This window comes from Dipodomys spectabilis, unplaced genomic scaffold (assembly GCF_019054845.1).
Source record: "Dipodomys spectabilis isolate Male_0828 unplaced genomic scaffold, ASM1905484v1 ptg000033l, whole genome shotgun sequence".
NCBI lineage: Eukaryota > Metazoa > Chordata > Mammalia > Rodentia > Heteromyidae > Dipodomys > Dipodomys spectabilis.
Genome location: NW_024870710.1, coordinates 401032 through 408288, shown reverse-complemented (window position 1 = coordinate 408288; position 7257 = coordinate 401032). Strand labels below are relative to the sequence as shown.

The 7257-nt window shown below is 38.3% G+C and overlaps 1 pseudogene; it reads left to right on the top strand.

Annotated features, from left to right (window-relative positions):
• Positions 1-1920: 1920 nt before the first annotated feature.
• LOC122105737 lies at positions 1921-3196 on the top strand (annotated as a pseudogene).
• The last annotated feature ends 4061 nt before the right edge of the window (positions 3197-7257 follow it).

Genomic DNA, 7257 nt, shown 5'->3' with positions numbered 1-7257 from the left:
CATCTCAGAATGCTAAGGATCTTAGTTCAAAGACAGCCCAAGCAAGAATGTCCTTCTAATTATACACCAAAAAGCTACAAGTAGAGGTATAGCTCAAGTTGTAGAGGACAATAAGCTACAAAGCACCAATAAGGCCCTGAGATTCCTCCCCAGTATTGGCACAAAAGACAAAATAAAACATATTTGCAATCAAATGAAATAAATTCATGTATTACTGAGAGTAATATAAATTGTCACAAATTTTCTAGAAGGCCCATTGAAAATATGTATAAAAAGCACTAAATGCACAAATGTTCTTTAATCAGTTGGCTTTTTACTTAGTGTAGCAACCAATAAAATTAAGGCAGCGTTTCACTATATTTGATGTCAGTATAACATGTGGAGGAGACGGGGACAAACAAGTCGTTTAAGGATTCAGGTGGACCTGTTGCAACTATGAGAAGTACAAAATGTCATGTCAAAACCAGCTTTACAATGTCGGTGTGGGGGGGGGAGGGGGTATTATTGGGTGGGGGGGAGGGGGGAGGCTGGGAAGGGAGGTGAAGGGTAAACAAAGGAGGAGGCTGCAATGCTTGGTAAGAAATGTATGCATTATCCTGCCCATGTAATTGTAACCCCTCTGTACAGTATGTTCTCAAATAAAATAAAATTAAATTAAAAAAAATTAAGGCAGCGTGGTAAGATAAAGTAATATTTATCTCAACTGAAAAGTACTATTATAAGATATCAAAAGTTGCCACCAGCATTTCTCATTCTCAGTTCTTGCTTCCTACCTCAACATATAAGATAAATAAACTAATATTATTAAATAACCAATATTATCTGCTGGTTAGCAAGAACTTATCCAGAGACTGAGGGAAAATAAACTCCTCCAACAGCTCACTCAAAAAGTTCACTTCATCTTCTACCACACAGTACATCTATTCATTTTCAATTCACCTATTGCCTTTATAAATATAATCCCTTTCCTGCTTCTAGTGACTAAAAATCCAAATGGTCATCGTCTTCATAAACACCCTCACTAAAGATATAACACAATTACATCCTTGGATTCACATGACTTAACCAAAAGAAAACTTCAAGTGAAGAGGTGGCAAGACATTTGTGAATGGAATGTATAAATTAATCTATTCCATTACCATTTGCTCTATACCTGCTGCATGAAAGCAGGACACATTTTTCTAGAGCTAGGTTTAGAACTCAGAAATCAAGACTCAAGTTCAGGAATAAATATAACAAGCGCTTTGGAAAAACGAGGAGTGGAAGGGTATCAATTCGTTATCATCACAGTGATTGAGAATTGTATCCTCCCTTCCCTCCCTGAGTCTCACTGAAGATTATGTGAGCAGAGAATTTGTTCTTTGCAAAGAGCACAGAGTTCATTTTTGAGATTCCAGCCAGCAACATTTTCTGGATGATGATGGAGATAGGTAGCCTAGGTGCTACCTATCATCTGTACCTAGATACTGAATCCCCTTAGATAAAATCCTCTGTGTTTATTCAACATTTTCAATGCCATGCTCATTTCTTTTATTGTTTCTTTGTTCATTTTTTTTGTTTTTGCTTGTAAAAATACTGAACAGAGGAGTTACAGTTACATGAATATGGTAATTAATACATTTCATATCAAGCATTATTAGCTGCTATTTTTTAATATCTTAAATTTCTTAATTATTTTATTCGTGCCTTAAGCGGACTAGTATGGAAAAAATAACATTTTTCCACCATGAGCTCATATTTACTCTAAAAGATACCAAAACTGCTTATAATTGTATATATTTCTCCAGACTCATTTTTCTGCTATGGCTCCAGGGATTGTATGTCTTTATATGCCAATTAAATTTGGTATGCCAGACATGCAATAACTGACCTAGGGTATGAGGTTGCCATACTTCTATTTCTCACTGTATATGTATAAACATGGGTATGTTTATACAGAAGCCAATTTCTTTTGGTTCTAATTTATATGAATTGGACTTTTGTCCAATTTTGTCCAAGTTTTCAGGTGTCAAGTAATTTTTCTACTTTTAACACAGTGTGAATCACATGTCATACACTCAACTTTTATGCAGAAATTTTTGCCAACTGTTATGTGGTATATATACTAGATTCCATCCATGCGGGAACCATATGGCAAAGGTGCTTTCTATATATGCTACATTTCATTTTGTTAGTCACTGAAGAGTTAGTGACTGCATTTTAGGTACAGGTTCAATAGTAACAGTGGGGCAATAACGATGCCTTAGATGATAAGACTATTAACATGTGATAGTTATACTGGAATAAATTTGTGTGCATATGACAACACAAGGCTGATAGCTCATCACAATTGTATCACAGCTTAGTGTTCAGACAAACATGAATGCTAGAGTTGTACAAAAAACTGCAGATGCTAATCTTACTGAATTCTGTTCAGGATGTGACACTGCTACTTGCTATTATAGCTACAGTAATCCAGAGGGCAGTGGATTTCAGTATGGCCAAAGATTACTTCACTTGTGAATCTAGTCATTTGGGCTGAAATCATTGACTATTTTTTGTTTTAATGCTCATTTTGATAATGTTGCTCCATAGCTATTTTCACCGCTTGGACCACCAAGACTTACTGTGAGTTAATCTATTTATATTGACAAGCACCATCTAAGGTACTATATTATTTTGTTTCTGATTATTTCTATTTATTCATTTACTTAAAAAGCTGCCAGAAAGAAAGTTTCCACTAAAGGAAAAAAGGGTGAAGACATATTTTTAAATTAAAAAATCCCATCAAAGCTCCTGAATCTGTTTCCACCATCATCACTGCAGAATCAATGTTCTACAAGGGAGTATATTACCAAAATGGTGATGATGTTTCTGTGATTGATGATCAACATGGAAAGCTCTACTCTGCTCAGATCAGGGGTTTTATCTAGGACCAGTATTGAGAGAAGAGCGCAGCACTGACATAGCTCATTCCCACTCTCTCTAGCCCCACAGATCAGTTTGACCCTGTGTCTTATATCATATGGCCAGAGGAAGACCTTCCCAGGAAGATGGAATACTTGGAATTTGTTTGTCATGCACCGTCTGAGTATTTCAAGTCAAGGTCACCACCATTTCCCACTGTCTCCACCAGACCAGAAAAGGGCTATATATGGACTCATGTTGGACCTACTCCTGCAATAATGATTAGGAGACAGTTACCAATCACTTGTAGCTACAACTAAAACCGAGGCTGGGAAACTCAGTAATATATCCCTTACCCAGCATGCCTAAGACCCTGGGTTAAAAACAAACAAAAAAACCCAAAAGTGGATTTTTCATTTTCTTATATTTATACAAGTCTGAAGAAGATAATTTCGTCCACGAATTGCTTTATTTGGTCGCTTGTGGGGCTTGAACATGAGGCCTAGGTGCTGTCTCTGAGCTCTTTTTGCTCAAGGCTAGTGCTCTACCACTTTGAGCCACAGCTCCACTTCCAGTTTTCTAGTGGTTAATTGGAGATAAGAATCTCATGGACTTTCTTCCCTGGCCTGGCTTTGAACCATGATCCTCAGCTGCTAAGTAGCTAGGATTACAGGGAGCCACCAGAGCTCAGCCCATAAAATTCTTATATGGGAAACTAAAAAGTGTGTTCCCAATGACCTAGTAATTGTTAACAAATTCTGGCAAGTCTCACTTAGGGCATATTCAGCTCAACCAGTCATGATGGAGGTTCTTTGATCAGGCAGGACCCCATTTCCCTGTTTGGGGGTGGATAGGATCTGCCCTTGGAACAATTTCCAGCAAGTCTCTCTCCATCTTCTATATCTTCTCTATGAGGAGCCCTGGTTGGCTCTTTCAAGCTAGCATCCCGTCTTTGTGTCTACCATTTCCAGGCAGACACTTCTTTGTCAGTGCATGGGCTTGAACCTCACACTTGGCATTGTACCGCTTGATTCATGCCTCAATAAGTCATGGCTTAGAGAAAACAAAATGTATTTGAAGGTGAATGTTAGCTTTCTGTTAGTGTATCTTCCCAGGAAAAGGTTGCAATTTCTGAGAGACCATTAGGAGTAGGCACCATCTGTTTTTCTTCATAATTAACTTCCAGAAACTCAAAAAAGGGGTTATATTTTTATATAACTACAAAATATTCAGTTTTAGATTTCTGCTCAAAGGTTTAATCAAATAAGATGTTGCCTTGATCAACAATAAAAAAAGTAGTGTGGGCTTCCTTTAATGATTATTTCTAATTCAGATTAAAATAGACCTGAAGAAAGTTTATTTGTAAAGCTGGAAATTCTGATAATTACTCTAATTCCCTTATATATAAAATATTAAATCTTTCTATACATGTTCCTAATAATTAAATGTACCTTACTTGTATGTAAAGTTCTTTTGAAATTTCATTCTATACAATGTTTTCTATATATGAAATACATATTTTATATCTATTATACTATTCTATTATTGAATTAGATGTGTACACTTATTATGTTATGTTTTTTATGACTTTATTCTATTTAAATTTCAATTTTATCAGTAAGGTTTTGTCTTCCTCACATCCTTACTACTGATCTTATGCCAGCTACTCTTCTTATTCTTACTGTCCTCCACAGGTGCTCATAGGTACTATGTATAGTTGAAATCTCCTATGGTGTGATTTTACCTTATGGGCCTTATTCCTTGTCCCTATGCTTTCTTTCCTTTGTATTTTAATACTTGGCAGCTTAGGAATTTTACTTGTGCCATCTTCCCCTCTTTGTGTGTTCTAGATGAAAGTGTACATCTGTGATTATTTGTGTCACTGTAGGTTTTAATATTTCGCTCTCTACCTTAATATATTGTGTTAATATACCTAATTGGCTGCTGTAAATGGTTATTTTCTGAATTATACATTTGTTAGGCCAATTTGAATATGATCATTATGCTAAATATTGTGAGCTTCTTCTAATTCTAAATTCTTCTAATTCTATAGACCTTTGCCACTGATTTCATAAACGTTATGTGTCCATTTGTGTGATCACAAGGCTTCACCATCTGTGACAGCCTGTAAATACATATGGCCTGTTGCTCAATTACAGACTGAGTGCGAGTACCACAGCAATGATTTCTGCATGTCGTGCAGACAGTGAGGTACCTTACTCCATGAGGCATGTGTCGTCCTGAGATTTGGGGCATGCTGCTATCCTTGGGCCAAGGGGGCTAACCCGTCTCAACCAGGGATTAGGGAGGTTATTTGACCAGGCAGGACCCCATTTCCCAGTTTTGGGGTGGATATGTTCTGCCCTTGAAACAATTTCCGGCAAGTCTCTCTCCATCTTGTGTATCTTCTCCTCTATGAGGAGCTCTGGCTGGCCCTTTCAAGCTAGCATCCCATCTTTGTGTCTACCATTTCCAGGCAGACACTTCTTTTCAGTATATGAGCTTGAACTCACACTTGGCATTGTACCACTTGAGTCATGCCTTCCCTTTTGACATTCTGCTGGTAAATTGGAGATAAGAGTCTCTGGGATTTGTCTGCCCATGTTGGCTTCAAACCAAGATTTTCAGATCTCAGCCTCTTCAGTAGCTAGGATTACAAGCATGAGCCACCAGTGCCCAGCTTTTTATCTAACCGGGTTTTGATCAATCTGGATACCAGCGAACTCTTCAGGACACAGCTCTATGTACTGGAACAAAGGTACCACACATCATATGGTAATAAGTCTCTCGCTCGTTTTTATCTTGATCAGCCATGGGGTTTCATCTCAGGGCCTGGGCACTGTCCTTGAGCATTTTCACTCCTTAAAACAGAACTGTTTTTTGGCGCCTCAGTTGTGAATACTCTCCACCTTCCATAATGAAGAGACAAGACACCAAAGACAAATAGACAGCATATTTCGGTCTCTAGTAGCTCCTATGTGCATCCTGGCTTGGTTCACAGGCCCTCTCTGTATCACCAGCCATAGGTCAAAAGAATTCTTTGAAATATTTGGGAGAGCTGAGGAGGTTTTGGGAGCACAGGATGCAAATAACAAGAAAGAGCACTCAAAACTTGGGGACCGTAAAACAATTGTCTTAAGGTCCCCAAGTTTTGAGTGCTCTACACCTTCCCCAAAGGAGAGAAAAGCCGCTAAATAGAAATAGACTACATTTTTCTCACCCAGTCAACTCTAGTCTGCATCCATGAGGGCTTAATGACCCTCACACTGTCCACAGAGCCCAGTCTAATTTGTTTCGTCCAATTCTGGGAGAGCTGATCTGTGTTAGTCATCTCAGGATGCAAACGACATGATAGAGCACTCCGAAATTGGTGACCTTAAAACAGTTTTAAGGTCCCGAAGTGAGCATGCTCTACTCCTTCCCTAATGGAGAGACAAGCCTCCAAAGATATATGGACAGCACCGACCTTTCTCAATAAGCCCTAATCTACATCCCGTTCCATATACTGTCAACAGTAACAGGTCCAATTATATTCCTTGCAATTCTGGGAGAGCTGAAAAGTGTTTGGAAGCACAGGATGCAAACGACAAGATAGAGCAACACAGAAATTCGACGCCTTAAAAAAAATGTTTTTCAGGGCTCAAATTCTCAATGATCTACATCTCCCCCAAAGGAGAGATAAGCCTCTAAATACAAGTAGACCACATCTTTCTAACCCAGGTTTCTCCGGTCTGCATCCTAGCTTGGCTGAAAGCCACTTATACTGTCCATCCACAGGAACCAGTCCAATTTTGTCTTCCAATTCTGGGAGAGCTGACCAGTGTTAGCGAGTTCAGCATGCAAACGAAAGTTTGAGTAAAGCAGAGAAAGTCAGATAAGGTGATGTTAATGAAATGAACCCTAAGATATGTATTCGAAAGTGTTTTATTTGCTTTCAAGCGATTGTTTATGACACATTCATAAGATCATTTCTTTTTTACTTTGTAAGTCCCTCCCCCATTGTATAACAACTGCTTTCACTGTATTTCATGTCGGTATAATTTGTGGAGGGGAAGGGGAAAAACAATTCGTTTAAATAGGGATAGAGGTGGACCCATAGCAAAAATGCGATGTACAAGTCGTTATGTCCAAAACGAACTTTACAACTTTGGTTTGTGAGTGGTGGGGGGTATGGGAGAGGGGAGGATTGTGGGGGAGGGCAGGAGGAGGATGGGAAAAGATGGGAATGGGAAACAAAGAGGACGTTACAATACTTTATAAAAAATGTACTCAATATCTTGCACATGTAATTGTAACCCCTCTGTACATTGTTTGCAAAAAAAAATAAATGAACAAATAAATAAATAAATAAATTAAAAAACAAGAAAAGAT